The sequence below is a fragment of the Lissotriton vulgaris genome, chromosome 2_1 (assembly GCF_964263255.1).
Source record: "Lissotriton vulgaris chromosome 2_1, aLisVul1.2, whole genome shotgun sequence".
NCBI lineage: Eukaryota > Metazoa > Chordata > Amphibia > Caudata > Salamandridae > Lissotriton > Lissotriton vulgaris.
In genome coordinates this window covers 438,938,913-438,959,637 of record NC_141687.1, presented here as the reverse complement: position 1 = coordinate 438,959,637, position 20,725 = coordinate 438,938,913, and positions in this window count along the sequence as shown.

The window sequence follows — 20,725 nt, the reverse complement described above, 5'->3', positions numbered from 1 at the left end:
GCACCTAGGGAAACCTAGCAAACCTATATTTTTAAAAACTAGACACCCAGGGGAATACAGGATGGGATGACTGGCTCTCACCAGGTTCTGTTACCCAGAATCCCTTGCAAATCTAAAAGATTTTTAAAAAAACATATTTTCCTCACATTTCTGTGGTGAAAAGTTCTCGAATCCCCTAAAGCTTTCCTACCCACAATCCCTGCAAACCTCAAATATAGCTGAAAAAATCACTTTTTGCTGAAAATTCTGTATGGGAAAGTTCTGGAATCTACGCGGATCTGCAAATTTCATCCCACCCAGTGTTCCCCAAGGTCTCCTGATAAAAATGATAGCTCACTCACATGGGTGGGTCAAGTACCCACAAGAGGCAAGGGCCCAAAACGTATTGAGGCGACTTTCACAAAACAACCTGGTTTTGCGAGGGGTGTTCCATGAGTTTTTGGCCCCGGGCCTGGAGGCCATCTTGGGAAACCTACCAAACCCATACATTTCTTAGAACTAGACACCCGGGGGAGTCCAGAGAGTTATGGCTTCCCTGGGTCCGCTAAAGTTTTCCTACCCAGAATCTCCTGCAAACCTTAAATTAAGCTGCAAAAAATCATATTTTTGTCATATTTCTGTGTGGGAAAGTTCTGGAATCTACGTGGATCTACAAATGTCCTACCACCCAGTGTTTCCACAGGTCTCCCGAAAAAAATATACCTCACGCGTGTAATATTTCTAAAAACTATACGCCTGGGGGAGTCCAGCGAGGTATGGCTTTTGTGGGCCCCCTAACGTTTTCCTACCCAGGATCGCCTGCAAACCTCAAATTTAGCTGAACATATCACTTTTTTCTCAAATTTCTCTGTGGGAAAAATCTGCAATCTACCTGGATCCACAAATTTCCTCCCACCCAGCGTTCCCCCAAGTCTCCATATAACAATTATACCTCACTAGCGTGGGTGGGTCAAGTACCCGCGACATGCAAGGGCCCAAAATCTATTGAGGCAACATCAAAATGACCTATCACAAAACAACCTAGTTTTGCAAGGGGGGTCACCTGGGTTTTAATCCCTGGACTCGGCGGCCATCTTGGTAAACTACCAAACCCACACATTTCTGAAAACTAGACACCCGGGGGAGTCTAGTGAGGTTGATTTGTGTGGGTCCCCTAGCGTTTTCCTTCCCAGAATCCCCTGCAAGCCTCAAACTAAGCTGAAAAAAATCACTTTTTTTCTCATGTTTCTGTGTGGGAAAGATCTGGAATCTACGTGGATCCACAAATTTCTTCCCCCCTAGCGTTCTCCCAGGTCTCCCGAAAAAAATTATTCCTCACTTGCGAGGGAGGATCAAGTACCCACAACAGGCAAGGGCCTAAAACCTATTGAGGCGACATCAAAATGACCTATCATAAAACAACCTGGTTTTGCAAGGGGGGGTCTCATGAGTATATGGCCCCAGGCTCAGCGGAAATCTAGGGAAACCTACCAAACCCACACATTTCTGAAAACTAGAAACCCGTGGAGTCCAGAGAGGTTTGGATTGCGTGGGTCCCCTAACGTTTTCCTACCCAGAATCCCCTGCAAACCTCACATTTAGCTGGAAAAAAAATTCTCATATTTCTGTGTAGGAAAGTTCTGTAATCTACGTGGATCCACAAATGTCCTACCACCCAGCGTTCCCCCAGGTCCCCAATAAAAATGATACCTCACTCGCGTGGGTGGGTCAAGTATCCGCGACAGGCAAGGGCCCAAAACCTAGTGAGGCGACATCAAAATTACCAATCACAAAACAGCCTGGTTTTGCAAGGGGTGTGCCATGAGTTTTTGGCCCCGGGCTCGGCGGCCATCTAGGGAAATCTACCAGACCCACACATTTCTAAAAACTAGACGCCTGGGGGAGTCCAGCGAGGTATGGCTTTCATGGGTCCCCTAACATTTTTCTACCCCAATTTGCCTGCAAACTCAAATTTAGCTGAAAAAATCACTTTTTTCTCAAATTTCTATGTGGGAAAGATCTGGAATCTACCTGAATTCCCAAATTTCTTCCCATCCAGCATTCCCCCAAGTCTTCCGATAAAAATTATACCTCACGAGCGTGGGTGGGTCCAGTACCCGCGACATGCAAGAGCCCAAAACCTATTGAGGCAACATCAAAATGACCTATCACAAAACAACCTGGTTTTGCAAGGGGGTCACATGGGTTTTAATCCCCGGGCTCGGCGGCCATCTTGGGAAACTACCAAACCCAAACATTTCTGGAAACTAGACACCCGGGGGAGTCCATTGATGTATGGCTTGCATGGGTCACCCAACGTTTTTCTACCCAGAAACCCGTGCAAACCTTAAATTTAGCTGAAAAAATAAATCATTCTTCCATACATTTTTGCACGGGATCACCGTGACGGCACAAATATCCTACCACCCAGCGTTCCGCTTGTTCTCCCGGGTAAAATGATACCTCAATTCTGTGGGCGGGCCAAAGGCCTGTGACTAAGAAGAGCCCAAAACATGGGGATTTAGAGTATAGCACCGAGAATTCTAAGCGCTAAAAAAAAATATATATATGTTTTTAGAAGTTCTGCTTTGGACACCCACACAAGTGAGGTATCATTTTTCTCGGGAGAACAAGGGAAACGCTGGGTGGTAAGACATTTGTGCCAGCACGGTGATTCCATGCAAAAATATATGGAAAATATGTTTTTTTCAGCTACATTTGAGGTTTGAAGGGGATTCAGTGTAGGAAAACGCGATTCATTCCTCATTGGACTCCCCAAGGTGTCTAGTTTTCAGAAACATGTGGGTTTGGTAGAGTTCCCTAGGTGGTGGCAAGCCCAGGACCATAAAACCAGGTGCCCCCCCCAAAAAAGATGGTTTTGTTATAGGTAATTTTGAAGTCTCCAAAATACGATTTGGGCCATATCCTGTTTCAGCCACTTTGCCTACCATTTTTATCGAGAGATTGGGGGGGGGGCGCTGGGTGGAAGGAAATTTGTGAATCCAGAGATTCCAGGACTTTCCCACTCAGACATTTGAGAGAAAAAATATTTTTTAAGATAAATTTGTGGTTTACAGGGGATTCTGGGTAGGAAAATGTTGGGGGACCCACGTAAACCATACCTCGCTGGATTCCCCCAAGTGTCTACTTTTAAGAAAAGTGTGGGTATGGAAGTTTCCCATTTTGGCCGCCGAGCCCTGATCCAAAATCCCAGGTGACCCGTTTGCAAATCCAGGTTGTTTTGTGACAGGTAATTTTGATGTCTCCTCAATACCTTTTGGGCCCTTGCCTGCCGCGGGTACTTGACCCACCCACGCGAGTAAAGTACCATTTGTATTGGGAGACCTGGGCACACACTGGGTGGTAGGACATTTGTGGATCCACGTAGATTCCCGAACTTTCCCACACAGAAATGTGAGAAAATTGTGATTTTTTTTCAGCTACATTTGAGGTTTGCAGGGGATTCTTGGTAGGGAAACATTAGGGGACCAATGCAAGTCATACCCCGGTAGACTCCCCCAGGTGTCTAGTTTTTTAGAAACATGTGGGCTTGGTAGGATTCCCTGTATGGTCGCCGAGCCCGGGGCTAAAAACTCATAGGACCCCCTTGCAAAACCAGGTCGTTTTGTGATAGGTAATTTAGATGTCGCCTCAATAGGTTTTGGCCCTTGCCTGTGGCGGGCACTAGGTCTATGATGTACTCAAGGATAGATAGTCATGGAAGCAGTATAAATAACAAAGGGATTTAATGCAGATACAGAGTAGAAGCTGGTGTTCCCAGTCAAGGCTCAGGAGCAACTGGCAAACAGAGAATGCAAGGATGACAAGTAGCACCATGACATCAGCATAGAAAGAATGTTGTCAATTAAAGGGAAATGCAAGCAGAAATAAGAAAAGAGAATACAACATATCCTGGGTCCTTCTAACCAAAAGGTGAGGAAAAAAAACAAAAATCAAAGGAGACAAAAAAAGAAACAAGAACATATGCACATGCTTTCCATACACAAACTCAATGGCACACAAAATCATGAGGATAACTGGGTTGCTTTCTGATCCTTGGTGGAAGAACTCTGGTATCACCACAACTGGTAGAATCACTTCCAGATTGATTATCATTTGAAGAATGAGACTGAAGGTCACCACCATTGCCACCATTCGCTATCTTGTAGAAAGCAACCCTCCTCAAGTTCCAGTGCTCACCATTGTAAAGCGTCACAAACTTATCATGGACCGACTTGACTTTGAATGGGCCTCTAAACTTGGTTAAGCCCGAACAAACACGACCAGGCTTCACTTTCACCCAATCATTCACTGACAATCTCTTCACACGTAACCTGTCACAAACCTTAGACTCGTCACACCCTAAATCTGACTTGGATGCATCACGACCCAGATCTGCAAGTCCAATGCACTCTTTCATCCAAGCTGGAACTAGTTTGGTTCGAGCCAAACGACCCCTCATCAAGTCAAACGGAACTTTACCAGTGACACCATTCACCGTAGTCCTATATGCCCAGATCAAGTCGTTAACCATGCTTCTCACACACCCACCAGAACTAAGAGCCATCTGAATGGCACCCTTCACCATTCTATTAGCCCTCTCTACGATGCCATTGCCCTGTGGGTTGTATAGCAAGGTCCTGGTATGAACTATACCACAAGCGTCCAAAACTTTGACCATATCCTCTGAAACAAGCTGCGTCCCATTGTCAGTGACCAATCTAACAGGGTAACCCTCTTCCCTGAAAACCTCAGATAACAAATTGATCGTCGATTTAGTCGTTATCTCTTTCGTAAATTTCATGACCAACCACTTTGAAGTAACATCAAACATAACCAGGCCAAATCTCATGTCCTGACTCAAGGATGAAAAAGGGCCAATAAAGTCAAGACACACAGTGTCCCAAGGCAAATCTGGATTATCAATTTCCCCAAAATCATTCTGAGACCCAACTCTCAATCTTTTTTCACTCTCAAAGCACTCTGTACACTTCTCCACCCACTCAGAGACCTGCTGGTCCATTCCTGGCCACCAGAAGAACTCCCTAATTCTCCTTTTCATAAGAGATTGCACTAAGTGTCCTTCGTGTGCTAGCTTAAACAAGACAAACCTTAATTCCTGAGGCAGGATTAATTTATCATGCTTCATAATAACATTTCCCTCAACATCCAGAATTGACAAATCATCAAGAACCTTCACAAATGGATGTACAGCCAAAGGTAGAGAAATATCTCTCCTAGAACCCTTCACAATCAGATCCCTCACACACCTTAACACCTCATCATTAGCCATACAAGAGTTCCATCTACCTTTGTTAATAGCACCAGTGCAGATATCAACTAATTCATCAATAGCCGCCACGGATCCTTCCTTTTGCATGTCTTCAACACCCAATTTGTCAACAACCTCCCAAGGTAAAGGAAGCCTAGACAAGCCATCCGCCTGACCATTCTTCCACCCAGGAATGTATTCCACCCTATACAAAAACTCTTGAAGTCTAGCGGCTAATCTTGCCAACTTCGCTGACCCTTTTCCAGCACCACCCGGAGACAGTAATTTGATCAACGGTTTATGGTCAGTCAACATCCTGAACTCAAATCCCCATAAGTACATCCTAAAGTACTCACAGCCCCAAGCAGCCGCCAACGCTTCACGCTCAATAATGGAATAATTCCGTTCCGAACTGGTAAGTGTCCGCGACGCAAAAGCAACAGTCCTCAATCCCGAATCATGTTCTTGCGCTAAAACCGCGCCAATACCAACAGCACTGGCATCAACTGTCAACACAGACTTCCGCTTAGTGTCAAATGGGGTTAGGATTTTTGCCTCACATATTGCCTTCTTGATGTTAACAAAACACTCATCATGCTCGGCACCCCACACAAATTTGCACCCCTTCCTCAATAACAGTTTAATCATCTCAGTTCTGGCTGCAAAATTCTCCTCAAACTTCGCATAGTATTCTATAAGATCAAGAAAAGATCGTAACTGGTCTTTGTCACAAGGTGCCGGAGCCTTCCTTATTGACTCCAAAAGATCTCTCTTAGGTCTCACCCCACTTGCAGAAAGCGTGTAACCCAAGTACTCTACCTCCTCCACCACAAATTTACACTTCTCCTTCCTTAAAGTTAACCCAGACTGCTCCATTCTGCACAAAACCTGCTTCAAAATCTGATTGTGTTGTTCAATCGTCTCGCCAAACAACAGAACATCATCCTGAAAATACACAACATTACTTATCCCCTTCAAAACTGAGCCAATCATCCTCTGAAATACCCCTGCCGCTGACGCCAGACCAAAAGGCAGGCAAGTAAACTGATAAACGCCTTCAGTGGTGATGAAAGCAGTCAACGGCTTAGAATCTCTGTGCAACTTTATCTGATGGTACGCGCTTCTCAAATCAAGTTTCGAAAAAAAATTACCACCCTTTAATGACAAAATCAATTCATTATTTTTAGGTAGTGGAAAGTTATCCACAACAATATTTTGATTGAGTGCGCGAAGATCCACACAGAATCTAAATTTGCCATCAGATTTGGTCGTAATCACCACTGGCGAAACCCAAGGAGAAATTTCTATCTGTTCAATCACACCATGCACAAGCATATCATCCAACAACTTCCTCACCTCCTGTCTAGCGATAAATGGCACTTTCCTGACTTTGTGCTGCATAGGAACTGCATCTTCCTTAAGCACAATTTTATGGACATACCACTTTAATTCACCAATGCGTTCAGCAAACCAATTCGGCATGCCCTCTACAATCATTTCTGCAGTCATTGCATCAACAACCATCACCTGTTGACTTGCTCTAGGATCAATGACAATGTGAAGGTCATACTGGTGACCCCATCCTAATATCGCAGATCCAGAACTTGCAACATAGACTTTACCTGGGATAGACCGTCCTTGAAACTCAATCACAGCTTCCATGTAGCCCAATAAATCAATACACTCTCCTTGGTACCCACAGGGATTGATGTCCTTAGGGAACAAAACAGTACCCTCACAATTCTCTTTGAATAAGGACTCTGGTTCTATTGTCCAAAACGAACCAGGGTCAACCATTTCTAGATGTCGGCAGAGCTAGAGTTAAAAAAACTACAGCTAGGCACTTTGCAAAAAAAGGGTCAGTTTTCACTGTGGTGTGTCCACGTTGGGTTTTGGGCCATTTCCTGTTGCGGGCACTAGGCCTACCCACGCAAGGGAGGTACCATTTTTCTCGGACGTCTTTGCAGAATACGGGGTCAGTGGAATTTCATGGATCCACGCAGATTCCAGAACTTTCCACCACAGAAATGTGAGGACAATTTGTTTTTTGGGACACATTTTTAGGTTTGCAAGGGATTCTGGGTAACAGAAATTGGTGAGAGCCAGTTAAGTCACCCCACCCTGGATTTTCCTGGGTGTCTAGTTTTCAAAAATGTGCCGGTTTGCTATGTTTCCCTATGTAACGGCTGCCCTAGGGCCCAAAATCCACAGGTAGGCATATTGCTAAATACAAATCTGTGCCTAGTTAGCTGGGGGCGGGGTTGCCCCGATATGCCCCGATGGGGGAAGATATACTGTGGCTATTTTTGTTTGGGAGTGGGGGTATTGGTAGCCCCCAACCCCACGCATAAAAAAGCCAGCGTAATAATTGGCGTCTAGTGGGCTACTGCCCCCATCTTCTCCCTAGAGAGGGCAGAAAAGCTGTAATTGTTGCAGGTGGGGGTGGGAGCATTGGCTTGGCCATTTTGGCAAGCCCCACACTAATAAAAATTTGCCCCAAAAAAATCCTTGCCATCTAGTGGACTTTTTACTCCCGCCGGGGGTACAGATTGGGGGCTACTGCCCCATCTGCCCTCCGGGGCGGGGCAGTGAGGCTCGCATTTTGAATGGGGGCATGGGCATGCCCGTTTGGGCAGCCCCCATCCTAATTGAAGTTTGGCCCAAAAGAATCCCTGGCAACTAGTGGGTTTTTTGCCCTGTCGGGGTGCAGATTGGGGGCTAATGCCCCCATCTGCCCCCCAGGGGGGGTGGGGAGGGCAGAAAGTCTACTAGATGCCAGGGTTATTTTTTGGGCAAATTTTAATTAGGGTGGGCGGTTGCCCAAACGGGAATGCCAATGCCCCCACCCTAATTAAAATTTGCACAAACAAATCCCTGGCGTCTAGTGTGCTTTTTGCCCCCCCAGGGAGGCAGATTTGGGGCTACTGCCCCATCTGCCCCCCCAGGGGGCAGGAAGGCTGTACTTTTTGCAGGGGAGTGGGTGGGGGCATGGGCATGCCCATTTTGGGCAGCCCCCACCCTAATTTAAATTTGCCCCTAAAGAATATCCCTGGAGTCTACTGGGGTTTTTGCCCCCGGGGGACAGATTGGGGGCTAATGTCCCCATCTGCCCCCCAGGGGGGCAGAAAGGCTGTAATTTTTGTGGGGGAGAGGTGGGCTGTTTTGGGCAGCCCCCACCTGAATTCAATTTAGCAATAAAAAATCCCTGGTGCATAGTGGGCTTTTTTCCCCACCTGGGGGACAGATTGGGGGCTACCGCCCCCAACTGCCCCCCAAACTGTAAAGGGTTGGGGGCATGGACATGCCCTTTATAGGCAGCCCCCACCCTAATGAATTATGCACCCCCTAAAAAAGTCCCTGGCGTCTAGTAGGCTTTTTTCCTCCTGGGGGGCAAAAAGACTAAATCACACCAAATTTATTTGTGGGGAGCAAAAACCCTTGCCCAAGGGGCCGCTTCCCCCTCCCTGGTGTGTAGTGCGTGGATCCCTGCTTGGGGATTTCCCTCCAGGGGTGATTCCCAAGCATGGATCCACTGGGTGGTAGGGGTACCATTGGAAAGGGGATTGTCTCAGTTTCGGTTTCTGTGCAATGACGACAACGCGATGTGTGTGCTGATCGTCATTGCACAGAAACCAGGGAGAGGGTCTTGGGAGCTGGGGAACTCTTCCCCAGCTCTGAGGCTTTGGGGAGAGAATGAAATCCCTCTGCTGTTTACAGCAGAGGGATTTCATGCCCCTGGCCTAATGAGCACTGGGGCATCGTTGCTCATGACGGAACCATTCCGTCATGAGCATCAAAGGGGTTAATATACAACTTGTTTGGTGTCCGTCTGTAGTATTGTCACTTGATTACTGTATGTTTTCACAAAGGCTTTACACACTGCCTCTGAGATAAGCCTGTCTGCTCGTGCCAAGCTACCAAGGGGGTGAGCAGGGGTTATTTTAGGACTGTACCCCCTTACCCTGACTAGAGGCAAGGGTCCCTATTTGTCACAAGTACCTATTATTATGTTTGAGCTTGTAAAGCGCACTGTTACCCAGAGGTTTCCTGGCGCTGTGTAACGCTGGGGAACCCGTCCTGGCTTTCCCTGTGGGATGGTCCCTGCTGGGGGTCCCCAAGGTGGAGCCAAGCATCCCCGGCGTTGGAGGGGCCGTTAGTGGAGATTAGGCAAGCTAATGCCCGGAGTTGCCGAGTGGGACCCCTGATTAGAGTAGGCACCGAAGCGAGAATTATCGAGTCCGCTGACCGAAGTCCATGACCCTGCCGCGTCGGGAATTGAACCCTGGTCCCGGCCGACTTCTGCTCCTGGGTCTGCGGCCTCTAACCAGTGAGCCACACCACTCCACTCTGCCGCCTCTAACCAGTGAGCCACACCACTCCACCTACCTGTGCTAACTAGAGACCGCCTAATCTAACGGACCACTGCAACTAAAATAACCCACAAACACTGAACACAGTTGTTGGAAGAATGCCCACTAAACATTAGCAAATGCCTTTCTGGATAGCAGAGGAGATAGCACAATTACAGGCAGTGTTTCCACACACAGGCCTACAAGAAAAACACAGAGTATTGACAATATGCTTGCCAAAGGGTAGAGCTCCTCCAATAGTGAATAGTACCACTTGGGGTACAGTCTACGCTGCCATCTATAACGTATGGCACCCCTTCAATAGTAGTGATACCAGAAGTATTAATACAGAATGAGTATGGAACAGAACCTGCTCTGAACTTAGGGATGAAGTTAATTGGCAATTTTACCCACGTATCAACAATTATGTTCGCAAACATTAAAGGGGAAGTAGCAGCAGCGGCTATATGCCAACGCCTATACATCATGAAACCTCAAGTGATGGGCAAGTCTGAAAAGGATAACACTAAGCAAGCACCAGAATCTTCTAAAAAGAAATTGGATAATAAGCAACAAAAAATGAGCAAAATAAATCACAATCACGGGGTGGATCTCCTCAACAGGAGCCCTCCGATAGAAGGTTTAACCTTAGAAACCGTCATAACATTAAAAACCTGACCGGTGTCAGGATACAGATACACATTCATCTTGTTTTTTTCAGGGCTCATTAAAAAACTCAGAGAGGGAAGGACGGTCAGAACACAGATCAGAAGAACAAGCAAAGTAAAGAGACGCAAATCGCACTTCAGACTACAGTATCAAAAAAGAAGATAAACCAAAAAGTAGACCTCAGTTTAAAAATGAGAAAGTAGCTAACATTAAAATAAGAAATACCCAGGTGGCTGGAGTCTTAACATTTGAACGGAGAATGGCTCTGATGATCCTAGACAGTGCAGCAGAAGTAACAATAGCTCACCATAACCTGATAGAATTTCTGGTGACAGCGGCGTTGAATGAACATATCACAGTGGAAACACCAGATTTTAGGGTAACAGTCCCACACCTGTTATATGAAATACCACTCCATATGGAGGGGGACATACCCAGAAACTTTAAAGGTTTCTTTTGGGAGAACCTGTCATTTGGATAGGAAATTCTTTTATCAGAAAAAGATGGACCACCTGAGTTTGGAATGGACTGCCCAAAGTGAGATCATTTTACTAGCCTTCTCTGACCTCGTTCCAGTATCACAAAAAAATTGATATGGGCTGGAGTGGGCGGTAGCACTAGCTCCTGCTTTGTACCACAATGATGTAGGATGAGATACTGAGTCACCTCAACATGAACTCCCAGTAAAAACTACTCCTACACCACAGAGACAGTACCCAATATAAAATGATGCTAGAAATGTCTTAGGGAGATCCTGGATCTATTTGAATACCAAGGTGTAATAGAAAATTGCACTTTCTCCATGACTAATCCTTTGTTTCCCAAAAGGAGACCTGACTATTCATACTATCTAGTTTTAGACTACAGGCATTTGAAAACATTTGTGGTAAATAATGCACAGAGTGTCACATTAATGAATAACATTATGTAAAAAATCCAAAACAACACTAGATATCTCAAATGGACTCTTTTGCCAAAACATAGCGCCTGAGAGCAAATATTTGACAGCATTCTCAGAACTAGGCTCTGAGCGTCTATTTTGTAGACTGCCCCAAGGGTATAAGAATAGCCCGGGGTTGTTCTCAGCAAGAGTATCAGAGTTACTTCAATATGTATCTCACGGACAATAAACTGTTGGATCATTTGCTAAGGGTGAACAACATAATTTTGGGGTTTGCTTCAGAGGGCTACAAATGTAACTTTAAATATTCACCTCAATGTCCTATTTTGAGGATATGAGCTTTCAAATTAAGGGAAAAGCTTGGCAGCAAATTATTTAGAAACATGTGTGCTGCTCCATCCTCCAAAGACTTAAAGACAAAAAATTTACAATCCATTTTAAGATTCCTAACTTTTGGCAGAACATGCATTTTGGATTACTCGGAAAAGGTGAAACCTTTCTATGACTTAATCAGACCTGATTTCTCAGTTCAACATTGGACATAGGAACACACAGAAATTCTCTGTTCCCTACAAGCTCACATGATAGCTTCCAAACTCTTACCCACACGTGTAAATACCACAAATTTTGCTATACGCGTAATCGCAGACGATAGGGGTACACATGGCTCACGCTAAACTGTACCAAAAATCACATTTGTACACAAATGCTGAAATATATTTTGTAAATACTGACAGCAGTACAGACTGCAGTAGTGAGAGAAAGAGCACTGGCTCAGGGGAAAAGAATAATTGTTGTAACTATAGAGACTATTACAAAAGCAAGAGTTCCTAACTTTAAAGCTCTGCATCCACGATGGGATAATTTTCTGAATGCAAAAGATGTTGACTACAAATTTGATTCTACACTAAAAACACAAGCATTTTTGCAATACGAACAAGAATATCCTCCCATGAATTAAATAATGCTTCTAGATCAATATGAATATATAAATTACACTGACAGTTCAGCTCAGCCAGCAAAAGGAAGTAAACAGTAATACAGCGCAGCCTGTGCGATTGTAAAGGGACATATGTGGGATGGTAAGTTCCGCCCTAGCAACATACGCAAATATAGGGCCCAATTCACAGAACTAACTTAAGACAAAATCCTAAACTGACTAACTGGCCCAATTCGCAGAACTAACTTAAGACAAAATCCTAAACGTACTACTTTTGGTATTCACAGAAGTTACGATTTTGTCTTAAGTTTGTTTTAAGACAGACTTAAGACAGACTTAAGTTAGGTTTTATGTCGAAAGGGCAATTTTAGAAGGTCTTTTCTCACAATATTTTCAAAGAGGTCCAGACTTTTATGACTTATAGGTGGTAAAAAAGTACTCCTAGGTCTCAATCCTTTAAGGAGAGTATCTTCAGATGAATCAGTGATTGTGACAATGTTTTCAAAATAATTTCTTAAACGCTGATTCCTCATACATTTGTAAAAAGTAATTTCTAGTTCTAAACTATTAGAAGGAGTTGTGGGTACAAAATACTGACCTTTTTGTAACGTACATATCTCAAAGTGTGTTAGTTGTTGAGACGAAATGTTGATGACAAGGTTATCTTGATCCATTATTTTTTGCATCCCTTCTTTATCGAAAAAGAACCAACAGCAGAGAAAACTCAACCACTTCAATAAAGAAGGGATGCAAAAAATAATGGATCAAGATAACCTTGGGAATTGGAGGGTGCTTGCTACGGAGCTTTTTATCTTGTTATATTGAAATGTTTGAATAAATGAATATGTCTATATGCACTCTAAAACATGAAGTAAATAAAAACAAAAATGATATATTTTTTTATAAATTTGAATGTGTTCTTGTCTGAATCTAATGTGGCACTGATATTTTGGTGAGCGCTAAATGGGTGACTATTGAAAAAAACTGGACTCTTGAAGAGCCTATTATTGATTAAAAACGGGGCAGATCTATCTTCTTCTTTGCTTATTCTGATTATTTCCCCTGCTGATCTGCCTCATATCCTACTCAGGGGTCCCCTTCCTTTGTGATATATTGGATACGGAGCTCCACGCCTCTGAGTAGCCGGCTGTGACCCGTGATCCTAGGACCCACCGCTGGAAGGGCGGAATGATTGTGCAGTTGCGAGACTCGAGTCGGATGAGCTGGGGCTGCTGCATCTTTCCCTGCATTTTTGCTTGTTCTCCTTATCACAGTATGCCTCTGGGTTCGGCGGTCCCGCGGTTGAGACCGGGGCTGTCTGCAATGCACTGTGAGGCGACGTGCTGCTGAAAAATGGATTGCTGGAGCCGTTGTTTTTTACTGAATTGCTCCGCCTCAGCGACATCTCGGCCCCTACTCAACCTGGAAGGCTGGAGTGGGGCTCTGGAGAGGTGGTTTTCCAGCATCTCTTCCGGGTGAAAGTGTTCTGAGACGTTGGTGGCGGTGATTAGCGGATTTCTCAAGCTGCTGAAAAAATGGATTGCTGGATCCGTTGTTTTGACCACTGATATTATTTGGTCGGTTCCTTTTGCCCTGCTTCTACGCCGGCACTGCTGCCAGAATTGCTGCTGGTGCCGCTTCTGAATTGCTCCGCCTGGACATCTCGGAATCTGGAAAACTGGAGTGGAGGTCCAGAGAGGTGGTTTCCCAGCATTTCTTCCGGGTGAAAGTGTTCTGAGACGTTGGTGGCGGTGATTAGCTAATTTTTCAATACGCTATGGTCTGAGCAGAATCTGAACATTGGAGACAGATTTGTAAGTCTCAGGGAAGGCCGCTGATTAACGCATCACCTTATCCTCCTGGTACTGCTGTCCCCGGACCGCGGCGTAAAATCAAGCTCTGCACAGGATTTTGGGTTCACAGTGAGTAGGACTTTAAATATATTTATTTCTAAGTGGCCTAATCCTGTTGAGCAAGGTAGAGAAGCTCAGAAGCACAGGGGGAAGAGAGCAGTGGCTGCAGTTAAAAGGTTACAATGGGCAAACCGCAGAAGGATGGGAAAGAGCCCTTAAAACTGAATAAAACAGAATTGGCTCCTCGCCCGCATACAAAGTCTCGCCTTGCTCTAGCCAGAAAAGCTGCTCAAAAAGCAGCCAAAGATAAAGATAGAAATAAAGAGAAAAATAAAGAAGAAAATTCTGTGGAAGATACTCTTCCTGAATCCTCGGATGACGATGGGCATCTATCATCCTCCTCTTTAAATGTCACAGAGTCCAAGAGAACAGCCGCGGTCAAAACAGTCATCTTAAATGAATCTCTATCCCCTAAGCCAGCAACACCGATGGCTATTTCTCCTCCCATAGCCTCAGAGATAGCATCTTCCGACTTAGTAGGGAAGAATATGAATGGATCCGGCGGTATGGGAAGCAAGGAGAGGAAGGATTTTCCTGTTTTTGCTAAAAGAACTACCCCAAAATCGAACATCCATCAGGTTCCGCTGGTTCCTGTTTCCCTGGAGGTGCCTGCTTCTACTGCACTGTTTAGGGACATAGGTCAAACTGTTTAATCTTTGGCGCAGTCCCACGAACAGAGACCGGAGTCCTTACTCGTATCTCCAGTACAATCCTCGCAAACGGTGCCAGATGAGTTGATAAACGAGGGGACATCTGGCCAAATCTCCTTTCAAAATCTGAGTACGCAAGAGGGCGCACAGGTACCAACAGAAGAGGAGGCCCAGCTGAGCATTAACAAGAGCCCAAGGGTGGATGGAATACGCGAGATAAAACATAACCAACAAGTAGAGATAGCTACTCTTCACTCCAGAATGGATACAATTGAGGAATCTATGTTGGCATTTCCCAGTAGACTGCAGGAGGCGGAGACTAGGATCTCCGTCCTTGAAGACAAGGTAAACTTGGTTGTGGGTGAAGCTAGGGAGGCAGCAAAAAAGAAGATCTCGCTTGAAAACAAACTTGAAGAGCTTGAAAACCACTGGAGAAGATCGAATCTAAGCATAGTAGGGGTTCCGAAGGGAGTGGAAGGCTCCGATACTATCCAGTGGGTCTCCTCCTTTATTCATCATGCAGTTCTTCACGAGTTTGAGGGTGATTTGACAATTACAAGGGCTCATCAGGTTCCAGCACAACGTTTTGCAAATTCACCATTTCCCAGAACGATACTCCTAAATTTTGCTGATTTTAGGATTAAGGAGAATATTCTGTCCAAGGCTTATCAACAACGGCAGTTCGCTGTGTCAGAAACAATAAAATGCAGGATTTTCCCGGATATGACTGCGGTGGCTGCCAAAAGGCCCAAGGAGTTTGTTAAGATCTTACATTTATTTAAGGCCAATAGCGCCCAAGCATCGATTGCACAGCAATCATTTCATTTCATTTCATAAATCTTTATTTCGGTAATATTATTACCATAAAAGATACAAGATACATTCATCATTTGATAAAAACAACTAAAACTTTGCGCCTAAGTATTTGGCTACAGCAAAAACAATGTGGTCAGTCATATCTGTCTTTAACACTCTGAACGCAGCCAAACACTCTGCGAACCCCATGTTCCTACATATGGGGACAATCCATGTCTTTCTGGGAGCTTTATAAGCTGGACAAAAAAAGATCATGTGGAGCTCTGATTTAGTGGCCACTCTACAGGCCGGGCATATGCTGGTAGTTGGGTCTCTCCACTTGCTAGTTAGTGCTCCTAGTGGTAGGGTCCCATGCCTCCACTGCAAGTAGATTTTTCTTAGTAAGACAGGGTAAATTATTTTTTCCAGGGCTGGTTCAAAAATATAATGATCCTTAGTCTTTAAGAATTCATCCGTGAGTGACCCCAATGTTGGCTGACGACAGAAAGCCACTAATTTACTGTCACGATAGACCTTTGCCAGCTTCTTCTTAGAAATTAATGTAGATACAGTCAAGGGATCAGACCAGAGTGTCGCTAGGCCTATGTCCTCCAGTTGAGTTTTAATGAATTTTAGCCATTTGATTTTTCCCGCGTTCGGGATGGATAAGACCTCCTGTAGACCCTGCCTGTAGCTGGTCAGTTCCGGGACAGCCCACAGCCTCCGCCAGTAAACTAGGGGGCGCAATGCCAGTTCTTCGTTCAGAGGGCGCAGCCCCAAATCTAGCCTTAATGGGACAAGGGGTGTACTTGGCGGTAGTCCCGCCAACCGCCTAATGAACTTATTCTCCTCTTTCACTAAATTTGGGGACACTTCATGACCCCATAGCTCACAGCCATACATAGCAGCCCCCCTTGCCTGTGCCTTGTAAATCTGAAGAGGTGGGCCTACGGGTTTGGTAGGTGACCTGTTATTCCGTATTAACTTCAGAACCCCTCCCGAGTACTGGGTTAGTTTAAGTAGTGCTTTCTGTTGGTGTGAGCACCAAGACATTTTTTCATTTATCATGACCCCAAGATACTCAAAGGTGTCTACCTTTTCAAGACTAGTCTGACCAATGGTAGGTGTAAAGCGTAGTTTTGGTGGGGGATTAAAGACCATAAATTTGGTCTTTAAGGTGTTGATTTCTAGGCCATATTCCCCACAGAAATCTACAAAACCATTTAATACACGCTGTATTCCCCTTGGAGACTTGGAAAGCAGCAGGGTGTCATCGGCGAACATGATCTCTGGCACCCTGCTGCCCGCCAGCTTGGGAGCGTCTAGGTTGGGAATTCCGTTGAGGTGAGCTAATACCCCGTTGAACTAGAGGCAGAACAGGGTCGGTGCGAGCACACAACCCTGCCTTACCCCCCTGTCAACGGGGAATCGATTAGACAGCGCCCCATCCTTGCCACACCTCACCTGAGCAAAGTTGGCCGTATGGAGACGAATGATCATCTCTAACAGGCCCCTCGGGACCCCCAGTTTGGCCAGCACTTCCCAAAGTTTAGTGCGGGGGACCAGGTCGAAGGCCGCCCTCGGATCCACGAATACAGTGTAGAGGCTGCCACCCTCCAGCTGTACCGTTTTCCAGAAAATGAGGGCAAACCGGAAGACCTGATCTATGGCGGAAATCTTTCTTCTGAATCCTGCCTGGAGTGGACTCAGAATAAAGTGGTCCATGATCCAATCCGACAGACGATCCAGAAGTAGCCTTGCAAAGAATTTCTGAGAAACATCTATCAGGCTTATTGGCCTGTAGTTGGCTGGGAGCAGAGGCGAACCCTTCTTGAATATGGGGACGATCTCTGCCCCCAGCCAAGTAGTGGGGATCGTCATGCCGTCCAAAATTGCATTGAACAGCATCAGTAAATACGGTACCCAGATCATTACTTCATGCTTATAAAGATCTCCTGGGAGTTTGTCCAGGCCTGGCGCCTTTTCAGGCGTGAGACCCTGAATTGCCATTTTAAGTTCATCTAGGGTGAACCCGTCCATTTGGGCTAGGATTTCGGGGGTTCCGTCCAGAGCGGGTTCAGCTAAGTTACCCACTTGGCTCTGCTCGGGGGAACTATACAAAGATTTAAAATGGTCCTCCCAGACTGCGGCAGATATGTTTGCATTTACTGCCGCTAGTGGTTCGGCTGATCCATGTTTAACGATCAACCAAAACTTATGGGCGTCATGGACTGCTAGGGCAGCCGTCATTTCCGCCCAATTATCCTGGTCCCATTCTATTTTGGCTAAACGAATGATGGACTTGTAGGCCAAACGTTTATCCCTGATCTTACAAGGAGTTTCCCGTGTCTTAAGGGACTCCAAAAGGGCAGCCTTTGCTCTTCTGCAAGCAGCATTGAACCAGGAGGCTCTTTTCCCATTAGCCTTTTTCACCCTGACCTCCGGGTTTAATATTTTTGCCAAATTAGTACCGAGCTCGGAGTGGATGTCCTCCAGTGCACTATGCTTATCGGTGTTGGAAAGCTGTAAAGGGAGGTCCCTCACCTTTTCAAGTGGGGGCACCACTACCTCATATAGCCTTTGGATGTCTTGGGGGTTCTTCACTAGTGTTGGCCATCTGATTCTGCGTCTGTTGCAAGCTGCAACTAGGCCGTCCGTGGATTTTAAGTTTGAATCTGTGTTTTCTATCGGGACACCCTGTATAGCTAGTCTAAGTGACAATGCATTATGGTCACTGTCGGTCCTGCTAAGTATTGTGAAATCCCTCACTTTAGCCCAATCCTTAATTGGGACCAGGATGTAATCTATCCGTGATTCGTATCCTGGTCTATTGAAGGTGTTCTGGGGTGGGATATCTCCCTTAAGCCGCCCGTTGCAATCCCTCAACAAATGGGATAGGGTAAAGGATATTATCTGTGTAACTAAGGGTGACCATGCTTTAACAGGTTGGCCCGGCACGGTGGGTATCTCCGAGAGAACATCCTCATCGTTAATTACCCCTTCAATGTGATCCGGGAGGGGCTCAAACTGAATGTTAAAGTCCCCCCCACTTACGAGTAATGGACAAAGGGTCGTGGAGTCAATAAATGCAGATAAGTCCTCGATCGTTCCGGAGGTGGCAGTGATGGCAACTGGTCTAGAGTAAACATTTATTAATGCTACTCTTTCACCAGCTGGCCACTCTAGGACAACGCACAGCAAGTCCGGTGAGTTAGTTTCAATATAACTTGCCCTGCAGCCAAGATGGGAACCCACCCAAGTTGCTAGGCCACCCGTTGGTCTGCCCTTCCCACCCCATTTGGCCATAGACTCGAAGGTTGCATATCCTGTGCGGGGGTATTGTTCTCTTGCCCACGTTTCCTGGAACAGGCAGATATCATATTCCTCTATGAATTCCGCCCATTCCTCGGAATCCATCTTATTGGCCAACCCAGCCACATTCCAAGAGAGTATCGAGAGTGTACCCGGTACCCCCCGCTCCTCTCTAGGATTATGAGGGTATCTGCACCTACTTGGCCTGGGCTGGCTGGGTTTTGAGAAAGGCATAGCCTCTGGTGCCGACCGAGGAGTTAGATTGCACTCTTCAGAGGAGGCTTTGTCCTTCTCAGTATAGCCAGCTATGCATGCATTAATGGTAGTGACTTCATCTATCTTAAGTTCAGTGGATGTGCCCCCCTCCCGATGATCATTGGGCTGCCCCTTCCTATACTTATTTTCACCCTTGATTTGAATATGGTCTCCCAAAAGGGACGATTTCTCACTAATCCTATATGTTGACGGTGATACAGGAACAAAACAGGGAGGGGGATCAGACAAAGAGCTATGTGTGTCTAGTGCTGGCAGGGTGACATTTGCTCTATATGGAAGTCAGTCCACATCCTCGAGGCATCCAAATCTATTGTAGGTAGGGACTCCGTTCCACCCTCCAAAAGCACCTTGCCAAAAATTCGGTACCCCACCTGCGCACCATTTCGTGCCGACAACGTGTCCCAATTCCAGTTTCCACCCATTTGGGCTTGAGGACGCGGGGGATAAAAGTAGGTTAGTGATCTGGTTGCAATGGGAGAATTCGCTCCCTGGTTGCTCCATGAGAGTATGTAGTGTGCAGTTTTAGGATCTTCAAATGAGACCATGACACAATCACCAGTAATGGATTTGTGCGATGTGCCTATCCAAGGAACACGCCGCACCATGAGAATTTTACTTCTCAGGTGATTGGGAAGAGGTCTGTTCACATTAAGCTAGTAGATGACCTTGTTTTTTAGGGATCCAAAATCCTCCTGTTGATGGTACTGAATTTCAGGCACCCCTGTGAGCACTACTACGTATGGTCTAATCTCTGGGGGAAGATCAAAGTAACCCCTTTGATGGTTTTTCGAGTATTTGTGTCTGTGGGCATGTGTATCATGATCTTTGTTCCGAGGGGCAGCCGGTGCTTCCGGAGCTGATACAGGTGGAAGCGGCACCTCATTTGTCCTTCCCGCTGCCCTATTTCCATTGGTGGTTGCAGGAACCTTGTGGCGAGGCTTTGGAACAGGTTTGGTTACCGTCATTGCTGGCTGGGTGGCAGCCACTACTGGAAGAGTATTGATCGCTGATGGTTGGATAGATGGTTTGTTAGCAGGGATGGTCAGGGAGGCGAGGTTTAGGATGCTTTTTCCGTCTCGAGGAGCTGAGTTTCTATACGGGAAAGTCTGACTTCTAGAGGGGTCAGCAGTTTTTTTAACGTTTCCCACACAATTGTCAGGAATTCAACATCCTTTCCTTCAATCATGCAAAGTGGCACCCCACCATTTTCATTATCAATTACAAGATTCTTATGTTCCTCCACCATCCCCACTGGACTAGGATCTTGGGCTGGGGGAAAGCCATTTACCTTGGGAGCGGATGTGTGGGAAGGCTGGGCTATTGCTTGGGAAGGCAGCTGGGCCTTTGCAACCTTAGCCTTCTTCCTAGAATAGGCGGTGGTGGTATTCCGCTTCCGTTTTTGATTGGGGCCCTTTAGTGAAAGGGGGGGTAATCGGGCACCTGCTCTTAAGATCTGTGTTTGGTAGGGTACCCGTGTATGCCCATCTGGCCCTCCCACCCTGGGTGGTGATGTCGGGGCTTCCTGTTGAGCTTCGGCCTCCAATAGGAGAACTGCGGGAGACGAGACTCGTTGATGATGGATAAGTGCCTGTGTTAAATTTGGTGCTGGACCCACTGTACGATCCGGTGTTTTGGCAAAAGCAAAGTGACCCAGAGAGGATTTCTTGGC